Source organism: Kogia breviceps, chromosome 9, assembly GCF_026419965.1.
Source record: "Kogia breviceps isolate mKogBre1 chromosome 9, mKogBre1 haplotype 1, whole genome shotgun sequence".
Lineage (NCBI taxonomy): Eukaryota > Metazoa > Chordata > Mammalia > Artiodactyla > Physeteridae > Kogia > Kogia breviceps.
In genome coordinates this window covers 24,546,906-24,568,844 of record NC_081318.1, presented here as the reverse complement: position 1 = coordinate 24,568,844, position 21,939 = coordinate 24,546,906, and the positions used below count along the sequence as shown (strand labels likewise).

General features: G+C 40.0%; 1 protein-coding gene and 1 non-coding gene across 2 annotated transcripts in view; both read right to left on the bottom strand.

Moving 5' to 3' along the window:
• Window positions 1-21,939, bottom strand: part of ZNF800 (zinc finger protein 800) — a 157,271-nt gene that overhangs the window by 65,532 nt on the left and 69,800 nt on the right. The window lies entirely within an intron of this gene.
• LOC131763113 (U6 spliceosomal RNA) lies at window positions 13,800-13,906 on the bottom strand. Its single transcript, XR_009337514.1, has one exon. It is a non-coding gene; the product is annotated as a U6 spliceosomal RNA (small nuclear RNA).

The following is a 21,939-nucleotide window of genomic DNA, read 5'->3' as shown; positions in this document are numbered from 1 at the left end:
ACTGAAAAGACAGATACTAATCAAAAGCCACCCATTAAAATGCAAATATAATATGCATAATATGAGAAGTGGCATGATAAGAGGTATAGTGCTACGAGAGGGTCTAACAGAGGGGTCTGACCTTGTCAGGGAGGTCAGGGAAGCCTTGCTAAAGGACATGATGACAAAGAATTACCCAGACGAAGTGAGGCTGAAGGAGCGTTCCAGTCGCAGGGTCTGGCAGGTGCAAAGGTCTCATGGAAGAACGAGGGCCAGTACGCCTTTGCACAGGAGGCATGGTGTGAGATGAGGCTGGAAAGACCCCTGTAGGCCATGAGTGGTGGTCCTTTAGTCTTAAAAGCAAGTAAAAGCATCCCAGTGTGTAACAAGATTAGAGATTTAATCGCTACACTCAAACATGCACACAAAACATGGTGTCATCATGTTACGTGTGTGTCTATATACAATGTGTGTATATATACATAAACATGTATTTTTTTAATTGAGATATAGTTAACATTATGTAACTGATAGAATAAATTCATCCCGTTAGAATGAACAATTCAGTAGGTTTTAGTATATGTACAGAATTGTGCAACCATCACCACCATCTAACTTCAGAACCTTTCCATCATCCCAAAAAGAAGTCCCATATCCACTAGCAGTTATTCTCTATTCCAAGGGTCCCCACCCCCCCGGCTGCAGACCAGTACCTGTCCAAGGCCTGTTAGGAACCAGGCCGCATGGCAGGAGGTGAGCAGCAGGCGAGCAAGCCAAGCTTCATCTGCCTCTCCCCATGGCTCCTCATCGCTCGCATTACCGCCTGAACTATCGTACCCCCTCCCCCACCCACCCACCCCCATCCCGTCCGTGGGAAAATAGTCTTCCACGAAACTGGTCCCTGGTGCCAAAAAGATTGGGGACCGCTGCCCTACTCCCTCTCCCCAGTCTCTGTCAACCACTAGTCTACTTTCTGTCTGTGTGGGCTTGCCTATTCTGGACACTTCATATAAACGGAATCATATAGTATGTGGTCTTTTGTGTCTGGCTTCTTTCACTTAGCATTATGTTTTCAAGGTTCATCCATGTTGTAGCGTGTATCAGTACTTCATTCCTTTTTTTTTTTTTTTTTTGCGGTACGCGGGCCTCTCACTGCCGTGGCCCCTCCCGTTGCGAAGCACAGGCTCCGGACGCGCAGGCTCAGCGGCCATGGGTCACGGGCCCAGCCGCTCCGCGGCATGTGGGATCTTCCCAGACCGGGGCACGAACCTGTGTCCCCTGCATCGGCAGGTGGACTCTCAACCACTGCGCCACCAGGGAAGCCCAACTTCATTCCTTTTGATTGCCAAATAATATTCCATTGTATAGATAGATGTACCACATTTTATTCATCCATTCAACAGTTGATGGACATTTGGGTTGTTTCCTCTTTGGGCAATAATAAATAGTGCTGCTAGACACTTAAATACAAGTTTTTGTGTTGACATATGTTTTCATTTCTCTTGGGTGTATGCTTACGAGTGTAACTGCTGGGTCATATGGTAACTTTATGTTTAATTTTTTGAGGAAATGCAGACCATTTTTCAAAGTAGTTGCGCCACTTTTCAATCCCAGCAGTGAATGAAGGTTCCAATTTCTCCACATCCTTGCTAACACGTGCTACTGTCTTTTTAAAAATTATTATTATAAACATCTTAGTTGGTGGGCAGTGGTATCTCATTGTGGTTTTGATTTGCATTTCCCTGATAGCTAATGATGTTGAGCCTATTTTCATGGGTTTATTGGCCATTTGTGTATCTTCTCTGGAGAAATACCACGCCTGACTCTTGAATAGCCTATTAGACTTTCATAAAGGTGAAAAATTGTTTATAATTATCTGAGCCTAGAATTTAACTCCAGGTCACATACAATCATGAAATATTGTTGCACGGTTTTAATATATGGTGAATTCAAGGAATGCAACTACAATGTAAATTGAGTGTCGATTATACCATGTTATATTCAGAAGCTTAGCAAGATCTGTTCATTATTTCAGAGCACATGGTCAATGGCAGTGCCCTCAGGGCATTTGAATTGCTGGTGTAACATGCCTTTCTGTATCAGTCTGCGCTTGTTGCTGTGACATGCAAATAAACATTCAAGGGAATTTGAGACTTCTTTTAATAGATTTAGAAACATAGGCATCTCAATGCATGTTAACAATAAGGGTTGTTTGTAAATATTCTATGTTATTTCTAACTTACGTATTTTAATGTTGTGTAACACAGTGTTATCTATGCTGTGAAAATTACATATTAAAATCATGTAATTCATAATGTTCTGTTGTTTTTCGATCTTACTTCATGTTCCCAGAAGTCTGTCAAAAAACCCTCTTGATAGTCTCTTCTAATACGGTATTATTTCCAGTCTGCCTTCTTCCTCTTTGCCTAAGGATATAGTATCCAAGGTCTTTTAAAATACCAAAGATTGAGTGCACTGGGATTTTAAGACAGGAGACATGTTTTGTGTGTGTGTGTGTGTGTGTGTGTGTGTGTGTGTGTGTGCTATTTCATCACTGTCTATCTGATGTCATAATAAAGGGAATTATTCTACCTTGTACTAACAAATAAGACCAAACTCATGTGTACAAATATCATATAGTACTTCCTCATTTTCTCCATTTCAACTGTCTGTAATTTGTCTTGGCTGTTAACTACACTTCAGTTATGGTTATTTCCCTCTTTCTCTTATCATATACAAATAAGTCTGATCCATACGTATGCTAATTCTAGTTTATACTTTCATTTCCACTAGTACTTCTGCTCTTTCATTTTCCTGTGTTTCTTGTACAGAGGAATTTCTTACTTTTCTCAAATTCGAGCTTTTTCATTATAACAAGACTCAAGCATCTGACCCCTACAGGATATCTTCTAGCCTAGACATGCCCAGGCATTTCCACATTGAAAGATTTATTATTTTATAGTAAATTACTTCCCCTTTGTTTCCCCTTTATATTAGGTATAGGTTATTATATTGATTTTTTTGGAATTCTATGTGGATATAATTTATATTACCTATGACTTTTATTTCAGGATAATGAAGGAGGAATTACACAATATTAGTTATGGAAATGGGACACTGGGTCTGAGAGGGTTGAGATCCACTGCTCTACATCATATTCTCATCCACCCAGGGCAGCAAGCCTCATGGCCTGGCTATCATCCGAGGCCTGGCTAGCTTCTCTACACTACCGCAGGCTCTATGCTCTCAAGTGAGTAGGCTTGGTTCTTGATATGCTAAAAGAATTTAAATGATCATCTCTAGCCCAAGCCTGGTTTCAAGATTAAAGAAGTCAGGTAACTTCCCTCTCATCCCCAGAGCAGTAAACCTCAAGCCTCATCCTCAAATGCAGAAGATGATAAAACTCATGATTTAAGGGACAAATTAAAATGTGCTATTTAAATTATTGCTAACTATAAATATTTAAAGATAGGAGGTAACATAATCATGTTTGGGTTCTATAAACTCCAGATGCTGTGCAGATAATTGACTGTGAGAAGCTCATCTATTGACTCAAGAGAAACACAACAGCTTTTCTGGTTTTCTTTGAAATCTAGTGCAAATGTGGCCAGTGTTTCCCCATGCTCTCCCATGGTGCCAGGTATCATTAAATTAATCCTTTATCACTTAAAGTCTTCTGGGACCTTACCGGACCACAGCATAATAGTGTAATGTACAAAGACGTCAAACATAGAGTTGGGGAGTGGCTTAATATCTTCAGAATCTAATTCCTTTATTTTATTTTATTTATTTATTTTTTTGGTACGCGGGCCTCTCACCGCTGTGGCCTCTCCCGCTGCGGAGCACAGGCTCCGGACGCACAGGCTCAGTGGCCATGGCTCACGGGCCCAGCCGCTACGCGGCATGTGGGATCCTCCCGGACCAGAGCTCGAACCCGTGTTCCCTGCATCGGCAGGCGGAGTCCCAACCACTGCGCCACCAGGGAAGCCCTCTAATTCCTTTATATCTTCACTTTATGTATTGATTGTCTCCAAGTATCATGGTTGCTCAGCTGTGGTCTTGGTCCCTGCAGCTTCTGGCTAATAAAGGCAGGTCTTAGAAAAGGAGTCCAGGTGCTGCTTCATGAACTGGAAAACATGGAGGCTTAATGCATCCTTGTTTTCTCTCTCTGAAGTCGCCCATTTTATTTTAATCTGTGATTTCATGAACTTGAGTTAGATCCAATATCAAGACATCTCATATTATCACGGGGCATTATAGCAACAAGAGTCACATTGGTCCATGTGAATTGTTTAATGAACCTTGTGTCATTGATCCAGCCACCTATATGGCTATGACATTCCAGACTGCAGAGAAGGAAAGAGTCATCAACTGCCTTAAATTATTTTGGGGAGGAGGTGAGTATAAATTGTGCAGGATGGAATACGTAAGTCAAGATCACCAAAAGAAAGAGTATAATGTATTAGAGATCCACACCATGCCCCAGTAGGACCTCATCTTTACCGTTACTCTGCAAAACTCTATTTCTAAGTAAGGTCACATTCTCATATAGAACAGACTTGTGGTTGTCAAGGGGGAGGGGGTTGGGGGAGGGATGGAGTGGGAAGCTGGGGTTAACAGATGTAAGCTATTTTATATAGAATTGATAAACAACAAGGCCCTACTGTATAGCCATCCTACAATAAACCGTAATGGAAAAGAATATAAAAACTGTATATATATGTATAACTGAATCACTTTGCTGTACAGCAGAAATTAATGCAACATTGTAAATCAACTATACTTCAATTTTTAAAAAAAACTCAAAAAATAAATAAATAGTCACATTCTGAGGTGCTAGGGGTTAGGACTTCAACATATAATTCTGGAGTGGGAGGTGGGACGCAATTCAACCCATAACATTTACCTTTTTTCTTAAAGCAATAATGCTTTGCCTGTGAAAATATGGCTGTGGGAAAGGAAGTAAAATAGTGGTATTGATGAGTGATACGACTTCTAGTTTCAATTTCTAAGTCCTCCTGCTTATTTTTCTTCTTGATTTTGAGGGAGAAAAATACCAGAAGTCTTGGACAACTGTAAGTGACCTTAAGTCATCTTGAGGGTTTTTCATGAGAAATAAGAGCAATAGAGATACAACTACTTGTCATAGAAGAACATGCAAAATTACCAGCCAAACTTTACAGTGACAAGAAATTGCTACTTTTAGATTTGAGCATATAAACACTGCTGATATACACCTCAGCTTCCCGCTACCATTTTCCTCAAGATAAAGAATCTTCAAAGCAAAACCCAACCTAAGCAAATTTACGAAGTAAAGGAGACTTGCCTTTTGGCCATTCCCTTCTCTTCCTCCCCTGTTTCCTCCCTTTCAGGCACTTCATTGTGTCGTATTTGCCTTTCCTGGCCAGGATTGCCTGGGGTCCTGTAGACATTCTGCCATCTTTGCTGTTTGGCCCGTCCTGCCACGACCATTCAGGATTTGTTATGATGAATTTACCTACAGAAATCTGCCGGTTCTGAATTTCCTCAGGATCAGACTCTTATTTTTATTTTTTTCAATATATATATCTTCTTTTAAAAATTTATTTATTTTATTTTATTTTGGCTGCATTGGGTCTTTGTTGCTGTGCACATGCTTTTCTCTAGTTGTAGCGAGCAGGGACTACTCTTCATTGTGGTGCATGGGCTTCTCATTGCAGTAGTTTCTCTTGTTGCAGAGCACGGGCTCTAGGCGTGCGGGCTTCAGTAGCTGTGGCACACAGGCTCAGTAGTTGTGGCTCACGGGCTCTAGAATGCAGGCTCAGTCGTTGTGGCGCACGGGCTTTGTTGCTCCGCGGCACGTGGGATCTTCCTAGACCAGGGCTTGAACCCATGTCCCCTGCATTGGCAGGCAGATTCTTAACCACTGCACCACCGGGGAAGCCCCAGGATCAGGCTCTTTAAAATGCCATCTCTGATCACAATTTGCAAAACTAATGAATTTGATCCACAATAATGTGGTCATGGGAGACAGATGAAGAATTTCCATCCCTTGTAGGTAAATCTACATTGCAAAAGAAAAACACTTGGGCTTCCCTGGTGGCGCAGTGGTTGAGAGTCTGCCTGCCGATGCAGGGGACACGGGTTCGTGCCCCGGTCCGGGAAGATCCCACGTGCCGCGGAGCGGCTGGGCCCGTGAGCCATGAGCGCTGAGCCTGCGCGTCCAGAGCCTGTGCTCCACAACGGGAGTGGCCACAACAGTGAGAGCCCCACATACTGCAAAAAAAAAAAAAAAAAGAAAAACACTTTTGAAACAATGGCAGATGCCTCTGCTGTATAATTCAGCATAGTGGCTTCTATCAGGATTCTCAGGCAGGGAAAGCTACATAATTTGCATGATCCAGTGCAAACTGAAAATGCGGGGCCCCAGAACCAATGCCCAGCTCACAGGGGACAGGCAAGTCCCAAAGGATTATAACTTCCACGCCAGTACATGCTCAGCGCCTGGACTGGGGATGTTCAAGAGGGCCCTCCGAGTCACCTGCCAAATGTACAGGGTGCTGCCGCCCCACGACACCACGGGGCATGCTCCAGACTCTGACCCTCCTTGCGCCTGCACCTAGGCCACCACCAGGGGCAGAAGTGGGCAACAGAATGCAGGTTTCCCCACTCTGCTGCCACCACCTGGTTGCTAGGCCACGTAGAGGGTGACAGTGGTCATGGGGTGAGAGCGGGGAGGAGGAGGAAAAGCATGCCCAAGGCACCAGGGGGCAGGGAGCAGGCAGCCAAGAACCTCCCCCAGGTCAGAGGCGGGCAGGTGTGTGAAGGCTCTGAGTCCCCAGAGAATGGTTCATTGTCCCAGCAGACTACACTTAGAAACCACAAATTCAAAGATATAATTATTAAAGAGTTTCAAGACAGTAGCCACAGAGCATTAAACCCTAAATGCAGTGGCTCCACAGAAAAGGGAGCAGTATTTTCATGCAAGTAGATCTTTGTAGTGGTTCTTAATCACATGTCATTATAAGGACACCAAGACATAGTGCAGACAGCGTAGGATTTGGAATGAAAAGATCCAGATTTGTGTCCTGAGTTGCTGGTTTACTCACCAAATAAGATTATTATTAAACTTTTCAAAACCATGCTTTTATCGCATATGATGGTACTGTAAAGTGGTATCCTACAAGGGTTAAATTCAATAAGGTTCGTGTGACAGAGACGACCAGCTAGCCACCAAAATCCATCCAGCTCATCTTTGGGTACACGGCTACATGAAATTTCCTTGTCTTTCTTACAGATAGGTGGAGCCATCTGACTAAGTTCTCTCCAACAGAATGTAAGCAGAAGTGATATATGCCACTCCCAGCCAGGTCCTGAAAATCTCCCACAGCTGTTTCTCTACACCCTTCCCATCCTGTAGGCTGGTTGTAAATGATGATGAGGTCCTAGAAGCAGGAATTCTTAACCTGGGGTCTGTGGAGCCCCAAAGGATCCACAGATAGAACTCAGGGAATCTATGATTTAGATGAGGAATATCTTTAAATCTTTATTTCCACTAACCTCTATTTGAAATGTCGCATTCCCTTTCACTGTTAATGTAGGCAACAAAGCACAGTACTATGAGCAGTAACTGACCCTTTCACCAATAAAAGTCACCAATACTACAGTTGTTGGAGAAATCTGAAATACAATGTATGCTCATCACTACTTTGATAGTATAGTCATCATTAGACCCACTGCTAGATCTTCTTATTTAATGCATTAATTAAAAGCACATGTACTACTCTATCACAAATTAGCTCTTTTAATACTTTAATAATGATATTTCAACATCATCTTCATTATGTAATCTTAAATATTTTATTTTATGCATTTGTAACATTATTCCAAGAAGAGGTTTGCAAGCTCAACCGGACTAAGTGGCCCATGACACAAAAAATTTAGAACCCTGGTAGGATTATACTAAGGAAGAAAAAAACATGAAAGGCTATTGACTATGTGATCCCACCTATAAGACATTCTGGAAAATGCACATTTATAAGGACAGAAATCAGTGGGGAAGGGAAGGAGATTGACTACAAAGGGGCACAAGGGTACTTCTGGCTTGATGGACATGTTCTAGATCTCAAATGTGACAGTGGTTATGCAACTGTGTGTATTCATCAAAACTCACTGAACTGTACATCTAAGAAGGGAGAAATTCACTATATGTAAATTATACCTAAATAAACCTGACTTTAAAAAAAAACCAAAAAACACTGCTAGAGGACAGCAGAGCCACAGAGGAAAAGGAGCCTTCATGAAGACATGGAGGAGAGTCACCCACTAACCCACACAACTGCCCAGGTCTGTCCTGTGAGAGAGAAAGAAACTTCTATTGTGTTGAGTCCAGGCTTGGGCCTATTTGTTACCACAGTTCAGACCACCCTGACACATTTAGTAAAAGTATTTGCTATACTGTAACACATAATTCAAATGTTGGAATGAGAATATTTGTGTGCAAGTCCCCACGATGTTACTTCGGAGGTTTTGCATAATTTGGACAATCACTTGACTTCTCTGAACTTTAATTTCTTCATCATGGAATGTATAGATTGATTATCAATCAATCAAAAAATGTTGCATTATGTTGTGATGAGAAACAATACAGACCTTAGCCTAGAGCACCCAATAAATGAAGAACTGTTAAGTAGTCACGTATTCTGATTGTGTTTGGAGCGCTATCCAATGCATTTGTAGTCCCAGCCCTATAAAATCTAGCATTACACCTTCCTTTGCAAAGCTGTTTCTTTCAATGTAGGCCCCCCTCTTTAGCAAGTGACTTTCAAATCTCATAATTAGATGGGATGTTCAAGACCATGTAACCCATTCCTTTCGTTTCCTATTTCCACTTAGGGAAACAAAACTAAAGTAACAGTATAGCTTTAGGCTCTGAGACACAGGATTGGCAACTAAGACCAAGAGATGAAATAAAAGGTCCAGAAAGACCCCACAGTCTGAGTCAAAGCCACAGCTATTGAGGAGGAGGCAGCATCCCATGGGGCTTGTGGAGAGCTGCCGTTCTGGAAGAACTGAGGGAAGAACTGGAAGAGAGGAGGTCATGATTTGGGAGACTACAGCTTCATTGAAATGAGGCTATTCTCTTCCTTTACCTCTTGAAAACCAAAGAAAGGTGATAATAAAAGTAGAGGGTTCCCCAAACTCTCATCCCCACCTACAGTGGGGGCTACAGATGAGTATCTTATCTAAGAGTGGATCAAGGACCAGAATGGCCAAGTGCCTGATGCCATGTCAGAGAATGATGATAGATCTGAGAGAAGGTTTGTCTGGGAGAGGCAACCTGAATTTCCACTCTTTGGAGAAACAAGGATTCTTGAGTGCCTGGGGGTCAAGAGGACACTGACGAAGGGGTCCATATGTCTGAGCCACCTCACTTTTACTGAACTGAACAATCACCCAACAGTTATGGGACTCCAAGTGATGTGGACCCCAAGTGAAGTGGCAGGGGCTGTGGCCATGGTGGCTGGAATCCAAGCCAGACCCCCCAAACTAGGGACTGTGCAAAGAGGAGGCCCCTATCAGCACCCTTCAAAGAATCAACAAACACATCACAGAGAGAAGAGCATTTGGTTGCTACCACAAAATGCAAATGGACAAGTGCCACTCACAATGGGCAGAGTAGTAGCTGCTACTTCATTATAGGCCATTCTATAAGGAGACCTCTGCCTCTGCCTCTGCCTCTGCCTCTGTCCTCTGCAAGTAGGACTTGCTCCCCACCCTCGCACCACAGGGGAAGCAGTGAGAAGGTAGGAGTGAGGGGAGGTGCCTCAGAGAGTGTCCACCACGTGTTCTCTGCCTGCTCCAGTCAGCCAGACTACAAAGCACTGCTCCAGCTTCTACCACCACCACCAACCACTACTATTCCCCTTACCACCACTCCGCCCACCACATCACTACCAGTAGCAAAAGCAGCTAAAGCCAAAAGTCTTACCTGTATGGGCAGGGGTATGGCTAGAGATTTGGGCCAAGTATGAGTTTTATGTACATATATATCTTTTACTTTTGAATGTATATGAGTTTAATATTTTTAAATGGATAGTACTAACCCTTAAAACATGATCGATGAACTAGCCTAATAACTCTGTGTCTTCTGTGTCTTTAAAGTTGTGGAATTGCACTGAAATGCCTCAAAGGAGCCCATTACCCAGAGGCAGAGCATAACCTGAGAAGGTAAAATCATTTCATGATTATGCCCACAATGAATTGAGACTTTTGATAAAATGAATCATAAATTGACATTTTTTGAGCACCAAGTACATCCCAAGCACTGTTCATTAAACATGATCTTTTTCACACCTAAGAGAACTTCCTCGCTGAAATAGCTCCCAGGCCAAGGTAAGCTGACGTATTCTTCCCAACTCCAATGACAAAAGTATTGGTTTGCAATAGACTATGTTTAAATACATTTTAACAAGTACACTTACGGATCTGCTTAGTGTGTCATGAATTAAGAGCATGAGGTAGAAACAAAAGGTGTAAGGGATCTCAGAGCTTTGCCAGGCAACTGCCCACAAGGGCATTAATTTATCAGTCAATACATGCCCACATAGCAGAAAATATGGAAGGTGAAAATTGTTTCTTGCCACTAATGTATTTAATCTGTGGGTGACCAGTATTCTTTTGCAGAAAGTGAGGCCATCGGTTCTGAGGCAGACGTCGGCACAAGAAACAAAGCCACAACCAATATTAACACCATTGAATAAGCCAGATATTATGGAGCCAGGCTAGTAATTCTCAGAAAACAAGAGAGGATTAGCTAAACCTGTGAGCATTTAAATGTACATTCTCATCTCATTAATAATTGCCTTACACTGTTCACATGTTGAAATAATTTTAAATATATTGGGTTAAATGAAATATATTATTAAAATGAAAAAAATTAAATGTACATTCTCATGTTAAATAGCGGTTTGAGAATTCTTTTCTTTGACATGACTGATGTTACTGCTTCCCTCTGGGTTTCAGTGGTGGTGATGGTGGTAGTGTTTTTGATTTCTTTTGTTTTTTGTTTTTAACTACCCAAGGTTCACCATGAAATGACTCACCAAACCAGAAACTGAAAACCCAAAATTAAAGATCAATTCATCACAATTCTTCATCAAACCCAGTAGAAAAAAAAGGCCCAAATTGCATGCTTAGCCATTGTTATGAGCTGAATTGTTTCCCTTCAAAATTCCTATGTTATTTCCGGCACCCCAGAATGTGACTGTATTTGGAGATAGGATCTTTAAAGAGGTAATTAAGTTTAAATGAGGTCATTAGGGTGGACCCTAATCCAATATGACTGGTTTCCTTACAAGAAGAGGAAATTTGGACGCAAACACACGCAGAGGAAAATACCATGTGAAGACAGGGAGAAGACAGCCACCTACAAGAGAAGGAGAGAAGCCAACCTGCTGACACCCTGATGCCTCCAGAACTATGAGAAAATTGGTTTCTGTTGTTGAAGCCGCCCAGTACTTTGTTATGGCAGCCCTGACAGACTAATACAGACATCATTGTTTTTCAACTATATATTTTACTTAAAATCATAGCACTGTGCCCAAAGCATCAATTAAGTGCCAGAGTGTCAATTACTCAGGCCAACCCTATCATTCTATGTATAGTAATAATAACTAGCAGTATTGGGTGCCTACAGTGTGGGACACGGGGATGGATATCTATATTCTGATATTTACATCAACCCTGTTCAGTGTATGCATTGCTATTGTCCCCATTTTTACAGATTCCCAGAGCCAGTGACTATTAGAAACCGGGGTTCAAACCCAGGTCTGCTTGACACCAAAGTCCTAAACTCTTGGACATTACACCAGAATGAGTCTACCAATTTGCCTACTGTTAACCAATTTGCCTGCTGTCCTGCCTCACAGCAGAACTAGAGCTGGAATGGAGGTCACGTGACTCCCAAACCAGTATCCTGCCTCCATGACTGCAAGACATTTTGAAACACAAAATTTTACAGGGTTCTCGCGTCAGTGCAGGGTGGCCTGGCAAAGGGCTGAGACCCACTGGACCTCTTGCTCCTGTCTCATACTCCACAGATGCTCTACACAGCATCAGAAGATTGGAAAATGGGTGAGGCTTCTGGACTAGGAACATCTGTGAGGGTGGCTGGATACTGATCGTGGGTAAGAGAAGAGGAAGAGCCATGCTAATGAGGTTTAGGGGGGTTGGGTTTATTTATTTTTTTAAGAAAGGCAGACTGCCACTTGCAGAGCCCTCATTAGGATGCATCTGGAGTCCTGGTAGCTTGACTGCCCTATGTTGCCCTACAAATGGACCATGAGAGCTTGTTTGGAGGTCCCAGCAGGAAATCACAGCTACCTGCCTGCACTTGAAGGAAGAGAGATCCGCCTCTCTCGGGGAAGATTGCCCTCCTCCACCAGCATGCAGCTTCAGGAGGGACACACGTGATGGAGAGGACAGGCAGGAAGAGGACAGTTGCTTGGCCGGCCAGATCAGCCCAATCAACCCTGGGCTGACAAGTCAAAGGGTGACAAATGTTGCAGCCAGATCGCCCTCACATGCAAGATTTAGAGTTTGAAGAGGAAAACCAAAATAGTTGGGGTTTAGAACACGAGAAACAGAAATTTTCACCATACATAACAGATTTATAAGCTTTTATAGGCAATCTGCATGTAAATAGGAAATTCTAGAATTTCGGAGGTTTTCTTTTAATGAAAATTGCTTTTCCTCTCTCATGCCTGTAGAGATCTACGTTGCACTCCTATAGTTTATACTCGAGCTTGTTTCTGACATACTCATTCTGACATACTCAAAATCAGACTGCAAACTTTCATGTTAAAAATCCTAAATAAAACCTAGAGCTCATCACTGTGGTGTGAAATATCCCAAATGGAAGATGCTAAATTGTAAGGATGAAACTCTTTTTGCAGTGTTAAGGGAAAATTGCCTCTTCTAAACTGTCTTCATGTGAGTAGCCTCTGTATCAGTGGTTCTCGAAGTGTGGTTCCCCAGGCCAGCGGCACTAACGTCACCCGGGGTGGGGACTCGTTAGAAATGCAGTCTCAAGCCCCAACCCAGATGTACTGAATCAGAAACAAAGAAATGCATTTATAAGCCTGCCCAGGTGATTCTGATGAGTACATAGGTTTTGCAACCACTAGTCTACAATAAATATTTTTTTATTGGAGTATAGTTGCTTTACAATATTGTGTTAGTTTATAATGTACAGCTATACGCATACATAGATCCCCTCTTTTTTTTTTTTTTTTTTTTTTTTTGCGGTACGCGGGCTTCTCACTGTTGCGGCCTCTCCCTTTGCGGAGCGCAGGCTCCGGATGCACAGGCTCAGCGGCCATGGCTCACGGGCCCAGCCGCTCCGCGGTATGTGGGATCTTCCCAGACCGGGGCACAAACCCGTGTCCCCGACATCGGCAGGCGGATTCTCAACCACTGCACCACCAGGGAAGCCCTAGATCCCCTCTTTATTGGATTTTCTTCACCACAGAACACTGAGTAGAGTTCCCTGTGCTATGCAGTAGGTTCTCATTAGTTATCTATTTTATACATAGTATCAATAGTGTATATATGTCAATCCCAATCTCCCAATCTTCCCACCCCACCCCTTTCCCGCTTGGTATCCATACGTTTGTTCTCTACATCTGTGTCTCTATTTCTGCTTTGTAAATAAGATTGTCTATACCAATTTTTTCAGATTCCACATATATGCATTAATATACGATATTTGTTTTTCTCTTTCTGACTTACTTCACTCTGTATGGGTCTCTAGGTCCATCCATGTCTCTATAAATGACCCAAAAAACATGGAATGCTTCACGAATTTGCATGTCATCCTTGCACAAGGGCCATGCTAATCTTCTCTGTATCGTTCCAATTTTAGTATATGTGCTGCCAAAGCAAGCACTAATAAATATTTTTTAAACTTTGAAAAAGTCTTAAATACTGAACTCTAAAATCTTTAATCAGTAAAATGATTTAAAAAGGAGAGTTGTCAGAATGACCCAAGTAATTACTAAATCATGTTCTGTCAAAGACTCAACACCACCTATTGAAGCAATACCTGTATCTGGCCTCTTAGGTACCTTTCAATACCTAGAGTCCGTGAGCATTGAGAGGGGACAATCTCCTGATTGAATAATTGCGTAATTACAAATAATTGGTACTTCCATTTTTTGCAAAGTTTTGATTTCCCATTCTCTTAAAATTAAGTGTCATGCCTATGAAAATATCCTCGTGAACCATAACCTATTCCATTTAGCATTCTCAAATCTAAATAAGGAACACACCAAAATGTTAAAAGTGGTTCTCTCTGGGCAGAGGAATTATGGATGAATTTTATTCTTGTCTTTATACTGTTGTATTAATATTTTTTTAAAAAAATTAAGGTAAAGTTAGATAAGCATATGAGGTTCTAGTAAACCTGAGAGAAATCCATCATTATAATGTTTACAGCCAGATCCACTATTTATAGGTAAAGAAAGATTTTTATAAATTGACATAGAATATATTTTCAATAAACAAGATTGAACAGAGACTTTTTTCCCACCACTTTTCTCTTTTCCTTCTAACATGTGACAGATGGACTGACTATATTACATGGCAATTAGGAATTATTCTAGGGAAAAAGTCCAAATAGATTTATCTTAATTGTAACAGTTTTTTTTTAATGTTGAAATGTTTTCTACTCTAAATAAAGAGTATGCTTTAGAATCTACAGAGAAAATCTTTTTATAATACAGAGAGTCACTGTACATAACCCCTTGTCATGCTTAATGGTCCACAGTTCCACGGGCTGTTACTCTCTTTGGTTGATTGGCAGTTATATTGTAATGAAAAGAGATTCATATTTTAGCTACTCACTCTTTATTGCAGCAACTGAAATTGGAGTTTTTAATTTCCTCACTTTGATTCTTTAAGATGTGTTTTCCTCAACATAGATCTATATTTTTAATTTTTAAATGTTTTTCATTTAACTTTCCCTTAGGTACTTCCTGTGAATTTTATGGGCCTCCTTTCTTATGATTGCTGTAGTTGTCATTTCTGAAATCAATGAAGCATAGCCTTTTATAGGGCTGACATGTACCAATCTAGTGAGCTAGAAGAAAATTTGGCAGTTTATTTCTCTACAATTTTCTACTGAAATAATGACTGTATATAACGTTGTTAAACTAATTGTTTGAAATCCTAAGTACGGTCTTTCTTCCTTAGGTACATTTTTGTCACTTCCCATATACTGAGCTATTGTCTTCGCACTGTGGTTTAGTAGAGGAAGCACAGAGTTAGAAGCAAAAGCCCTGGATTAAGTTCAGTTTCCACCACTTACTAATTCTATCAATCACTTAACTTCTTTGTATTCCACATTTTTCAGCTATAAAATGGGAGTGATATTAACTACATCACAGGGATTTAAAAGTAAATAATAGTAACACCATAAAATTTTAGAGTAATTATGGTTATTGTTTTCTGTCCTGACTGAAGTGCCTCAGGTAGCACGAAGTAACTAAAGAAAGGAATGGAAAGAGTATAATTCAAAAGAAATAAAATTTGCCTTCAGAATTAAGTGTAGAACTTTTCTTGATCACATCCTCTTTGCCACATACACACCCTTCACTTACATACTCCGTGGTTTTTATCAGCTCACAGTGTTTTTCAGGTGGTTTGGTTGGGAAGGTTCTTAACCAGTGCCTGGGAGGAGTTTCTATACTGAGTTTCTAGAGTGGGGTTGGAGGCTGGTGGTTAAAAAAAAAAAAAAAAATCCTAGAAGGAAACAAAATCTAAACACTCCCTTAGCACTTCAACTATCTGTTCAACTTGTACATTCTCCCTCAAAATATCACTGGTACATCCTTTCCTCAAGCCACTTTGCGGATAAGATAGGGTTTCTGAAACCGGGTAAAAAGAGATGGATGGCTATGCAGGTGTACATTTAGGTATATATAGGGTCACTTAGTTTCCTGGGAATAAATGAAGTATTGAAAAGTAAGGAACAGATGGATCTTGTGAAATGGATGAAAGACACAGTCCCAGAGCAACCTCTGGACTTGAGAAATCAGACAAGATCATGTGTGCAGGAAGGTCTGACTCTTAGGGTAACTAGAGAAGGAGGACAAAAGTAACAGCTCTAGGCCGCTAACATGGGAATCTGAAATGGGTCTGACAGTGACAGGGTGGCCCTGGTAAGAACAGATACAGGACGGATTTCTATGTAGTGGTTAGTCTCTCCTATCTCACTGTGTTCTTCCTCTGCTAATTAAAACCTTTGTCCACCAGAGGATACTTCAGTTACCTTCTATTCTCTGTGTTAAAAACCTGTTTGATGTTTTCCCAGAATTAAGAAATTGTTTTGTACTAACTGCAATTAATAACAATGGAAAATAGTATTCCAGCAAAAGTACAGATGGATTCTGTTTGCCTAAGAGAAGAATGAGAAAACTCTATGAAATTAAAGACTCAACTCAGTCACTGCAAACATGGCCCCTCAATTTACCCACCTATGTGCAGAAGATAATAATACTCATTAGGATGTTATGATAGTGAATGGGACTAATGCTTACACAGCACTGAAAATACTGAAGTTTAACTAATTTTTATGCATTTTTCCATGATGTTTGTGTATGCGTGTGTGTTCTATGAAAAACACCTAGTAAAGAAAAATGAGAATGTCCAGTTGTTTGGACCAAAAGACAGAGTTTAAAGTACTTCTTTTTTTCTTAAGTTATAAGGAAGCATTACTATCATCTATTCTAAGAACTACAAAGGGTTTTATGTTATTCAAAGACTAATGTAGCTACTATATTTGTTCTTTTATTAGCCCCACCAACAGCAATAGAGAAAAATTAATTCCTTGACTCAAGAAAAATGTATTGAGCACTCATTAGGCATTATACTGGGCTCTGGATATTTGATTTTTTTAATAAGACATGATTCCTATCCTTGACAGAGAGAAGTCTATTAAAGAAACTCTCATCTCAAAACAATGAAAAAAATGTACTCATGCATTTCAAAGTTTATTCTGTGGCCTATGCAACAGAGATATAGTTTGCTCATAGAGAAGAATAATTCTGTCCATCTACCACTATTAGTTTAAAAAACATCATACTTCTAGATCTAAACATTCCTGAAGATAAAACGTTTCAAACTAAAAAAAAAATTAATGTGATTTTCTAAAAAAAAAAAAAGGGATGTATGTGAAGTACAACCAAGAAAGATGATTTAATAGATTGTAAGTGTTAATGTTGAATTAATTTTCAACTTTAATGCTATTGAAATAAAACCAAAGAATCCTCTGAGAACAAGTTTTGATACTGTCATTCATGGAAATGAGCCATTAAAAAGTTGTAGTTTGATAGGCATTGCATTGAATCTGTAGACTGATTTGGGTAGTATAGTCATTTTCACCATGTTGATTCTTCCCATCCAAGAACATGGTATATCTCTCCATCTGTTTGTATCATTGTTAATTTCTTTCATCAGTGTCTTATAGTTTTCTGCATACAGGTCTTTTGTCTCCTTAGGTAGGTTTATTCCTAGGTATTTCATTCTTTTTGTTACAATGGTAAATGAGAGTGTTTCCTTAATTTCTCTTTCAGATTTTTCATCATTAGTGTATAAGAATGCAAGAAATTTCTGGGCATTAATTTTGTATCCTGCTACTTTACCAAATTCATTGATTAGCTCTACTAATTTTCCGGTAGCATCTTTAGGATTCTCTATGTTTAGTATCATGTCATCTGCAAACAGTGACAGTTTTACTTCTTCTTTTCCGATTTGGATTCCTTTTATTTCTTTTTCTTCTCTGATTGTTGTGGCTAAAACTTCCAAAACTATGTTGAATAATAGTGGTGAGAGTGGACAACCTTGTCTTGTTCCTGATCTTAGTGGAAATGGTTTCAGTTTTTCACCATTGAGAATGATGTTGGCTGTGGGTTTGTCATATATGGCCTTTATTATGTTGAGGTAAGTTCCCTCTATGCCTATTTTCTGGAGAGTTTTTACATAAATGGGTGTTGAATTTTGTCAAAAGCTTTTTCTTCATCTATTGAGATGATCATATGGTTTTTATCCCTCAGTTTGTTAACATGGCGTATCACATTGACTGATTTGCATATACTGAAGAATCCTTGCATTCCTGGGATAATCCCCACTTGATCACCATGGTGTATGATCCTTTTAATGTACTGTTGGATTCTGTTTGCTAGTATTTTGTGGAGGATTTTTGCATCTATATTCATCAGAGATATTGGTCTGTAGTTTGGCATTTTTCACAGAACTGGAACAAAAAATTTCACAATTTGTATGGAAACACAAAAGACCCCGAATAGCCAAAGGAATCTTGAGAAAGAAAAACGGAGCTGGAGGAATCCGGCTCCCTGACTTCAGATAATACTACAAAGCTACAGTAATCAAGATAGTATGGGACTGGCACAAAAACAGACATATAGATCAATGGAACAGGATAGAAAGCCCAGAGATACATCCATGCACATATGGTCACCTTATCTTTGATAAAGGAGGCAAGAATATACAATGGAGACAAGACAGCCTCTTCAATAAGTGGTGCTGGGAAAATTGGACAGCTACATGTAGAAGAATGAAATTAGAACACTTCCTAACACCATATACAAAAATAAACTCAAAGGCTTCCCTGGTGGCGCAGTGGTTGAGAGTCTGCCTGCCGATGCAGGGGACACGGGTTCGTGCCCCAGTCTGGGAAGATCCCACATGCCGCGGAGAGGCTGGGCCTGTGAGCCATGGCCGCTGAGCCTGCTCCTCCGGAGCCTGTGCTCCAAAACGGGAGAGGCCACAACAGTGAGAGGCCCACGTACCGCAATAAATAAATAAATAAATAAATAAATAAATAAATAAATAAATAAACAAACTCAAAATGGATTAAAGATCTAAATATAAGGCCGGACACCATAAAACTCTTAGAGGAAGATATAGACAAAACACTCTATGACATAAATCACAGAAAGATCCTTTTTGACCCACCTCCTAGAGAAATGGAAATAAAAACAAAAATAAACAAATGGGACCTAGTGAAACTTAAAAGCTTTTGCACAGCAAAGGAAACCATAAACAAGACAAAAAGACAACCCTCAGAATGGGAGAAAATATTTACAAATGAAGCAACTGACAAAGGATTAATCTCCAAAATATACAGGCAGCTCATACCGCTCAATATCAAAAAAACAAACAACCCAATCCAAAAATGGGCAGAAGACCTAAATAGACATTTCTCCAAAGAAGACATACAGATTGCCAACAAACACATGAAAGGATGCTCATCATCACTAATCATTAGAGAAATGCAAATCAAAACTACAATGAGGTATCACCTCACACCAGTCAGAATGGCCATCATCAAAAAATCTAGAAACAATAAATGCTGGAGAGGGTGTGGAGAAAAGGGAACCCTCTTGCACTGTTGGTGGGAATGTAAATTGATACAGCCACTATGGAGGCTCCTTATAAAACTAAAAATAGGACTGCCTTATGACCCAGCAATGTCACTACTGGGCATATACCCTCAGAAAACCATAAGTCAAAAAGAGTCACATACCACAATGTTCACTGCAGCTCTATTTACAATAGCCAGGACATGGAAGCAACCTAAGTGTCCATCAACAGATGAATGGATAAAGAAGATGTGGCACATATATACAATGGAATATTATTCAGCCATAAAAAGAAACAAAATTGAGTTATTTGTAGTGAGGTGGATGGACCTGGAGTCTATCATACAGAGTGAAGTAAGTCAGAAAGAGGAAAACAAATACTATATGCTAACACATATATATGAAATCTAAAAAAGAAGGTTCTGAAGAGCCTAGAGGCAGGACAGGAATAAAGATGCAGACATAGACAATGGACTTGAGAACATGGGGAGGGGGAAGGGTAAGCTGGGACGAAGTGAGAGAGTAGCATTGACACATATACACTACTAAATGTAAAACAGGTAGCTAGTGGGAAGCACCTGCATTGCACAGGGAGATCAGTTCGTGCTTTGTGACCACCTAGAGGGGTGGGATAGGGAGGGTGGGAGGGAGGGAGATGCAAGAGGGAGGAGATATAGGGATATATGTATACGTATAGCTGATTCACTTTGTTATACAGCAGAAATTAACACAACATTGTAAAGCAATTATACTTCAACAAAGATGTTTAAAAAAACTGATTAAAAAAATAGCAGTAGTTTGAGGGCCATCATTGATGTCTAGCAATACCAAATAAATATCAACCACTGTAGGCAGTAAAGGTTTTATCTCCCTTAACATGGGTGTCCCAAGCTAAATGTTCATCACTTTTATACAGACTCATCTGTCAATGAAATCTTCCCAGGAGAAGATACTGCCACACTGTTGAGAGGGACATCCTGCCACATTGCTCACTAACTGGTCCATACCTAGGACCTCTCAGCAGCACACCACAGATGATGCAGTAGATTTTGCTTTAAAATAAAAGAATCCCTGCCGGACCCGGGAGTAATTTAGGAAACACATTAGCAACACCCTCACCAATCTTATACTTCACAAATAAAATGATGGAGCCTTTTAATAGGAGGAATAGACCAAAATGTTATGTCTTCAATTAGACATAAGCCTCCAAAATCACAGACACTTCTAATCACTTTAAAGCTACTAAATTTGCCACAATAAGGCAAAATATCATGAAATCACCAGCATCAACAAACATTTCTTCAGTGTCTATGATGAATAAAAACATAATGCATGATGTTAGGGATACACAGAGAAAATGGAACACAATATCTGACCTCAAAGGGTTTGTCAGATAATTGATAAAGAGAACACAGACATTTTAAAGTGAAGTGAAATACAAGGTAGCATGAGGAAAACTACAGCACTAGATGAGCATTTAATCTAAAGGGATGGGTGGGGGAGCAGCATTTAACTAAGGTGCATTATATATCCCTAAGCCAATCACTGACCAGCATGCTCTACATAGTTACATGCTTAATTTGAGTTTTAGGATAATAGACTCTATCCTAAGGAAATAATCCAATATTTGAGCAAAACTTCAGGCATAGAATATTCTAAAACATTATTCATCACCACTGAATAACTGGAAACAATCTAAATATTTAATAGAGTTTTGATTCAACTACACAGAAAAATTATACATAGCCATTAGAGGAGATATTTACAAATCATTATGAGAAAATACTAACTCTAGTACAGTAGTACACTAACTCAAAAGTACAGAAACTGTATATGCTTTATGATCTCAACTTTGTGCCTTAAAAAAACTATGAAATATTAAACTAATTATTTGCTCTGAAAATTAGTAAATAAAGAAAATCATTAGGCATTTACCCTGTCATTTTAGGAAGAAAATAATTTATGAGGGAAAGTTCTTTTATAGAGAATAATTCCAGCTAATAAATATAGAAAGAATAGAATTAGGAAATCACCATTTTGAAATCCCCAGTGAAATAATTAATTCAGGCAAGAATCTCAGTGAATGCTAACACCATTAGGTGAAAAGATAATGAGGGACTGGATACTATGTGAAAGTACCAAAATTTCACCCCAGACTACTTGCCAATCACAAAGGGAAAAAAACGCAAGTATGTGACTGCATCACTTTAATTGGGGAATCGAACAGCATGGCTCCTAGTAAGATACTCTGATACTATCTGCCTCTTGACATGAACTAATATGAGCTACACAGCGTCACCTATGAAACAGTCTTGCCAAAAATGTTAGCCATGGCCTTAGATCTAATTTCCAGTCTGTAGGAAACACAGGGAACAGAGCAAGTCAACTATTGCCGGGAAGAAACAATCCCTCATCAAAATGTGAGACATTCTACAAGATTGGTCTCTTCAAAAGGTGACGTCATGAAAAGAAACTAGAGAAACGTAATAACCCAATGGCCACCCTTAACTGTATCCTGGTTTGGAAAACCATCTGGGGG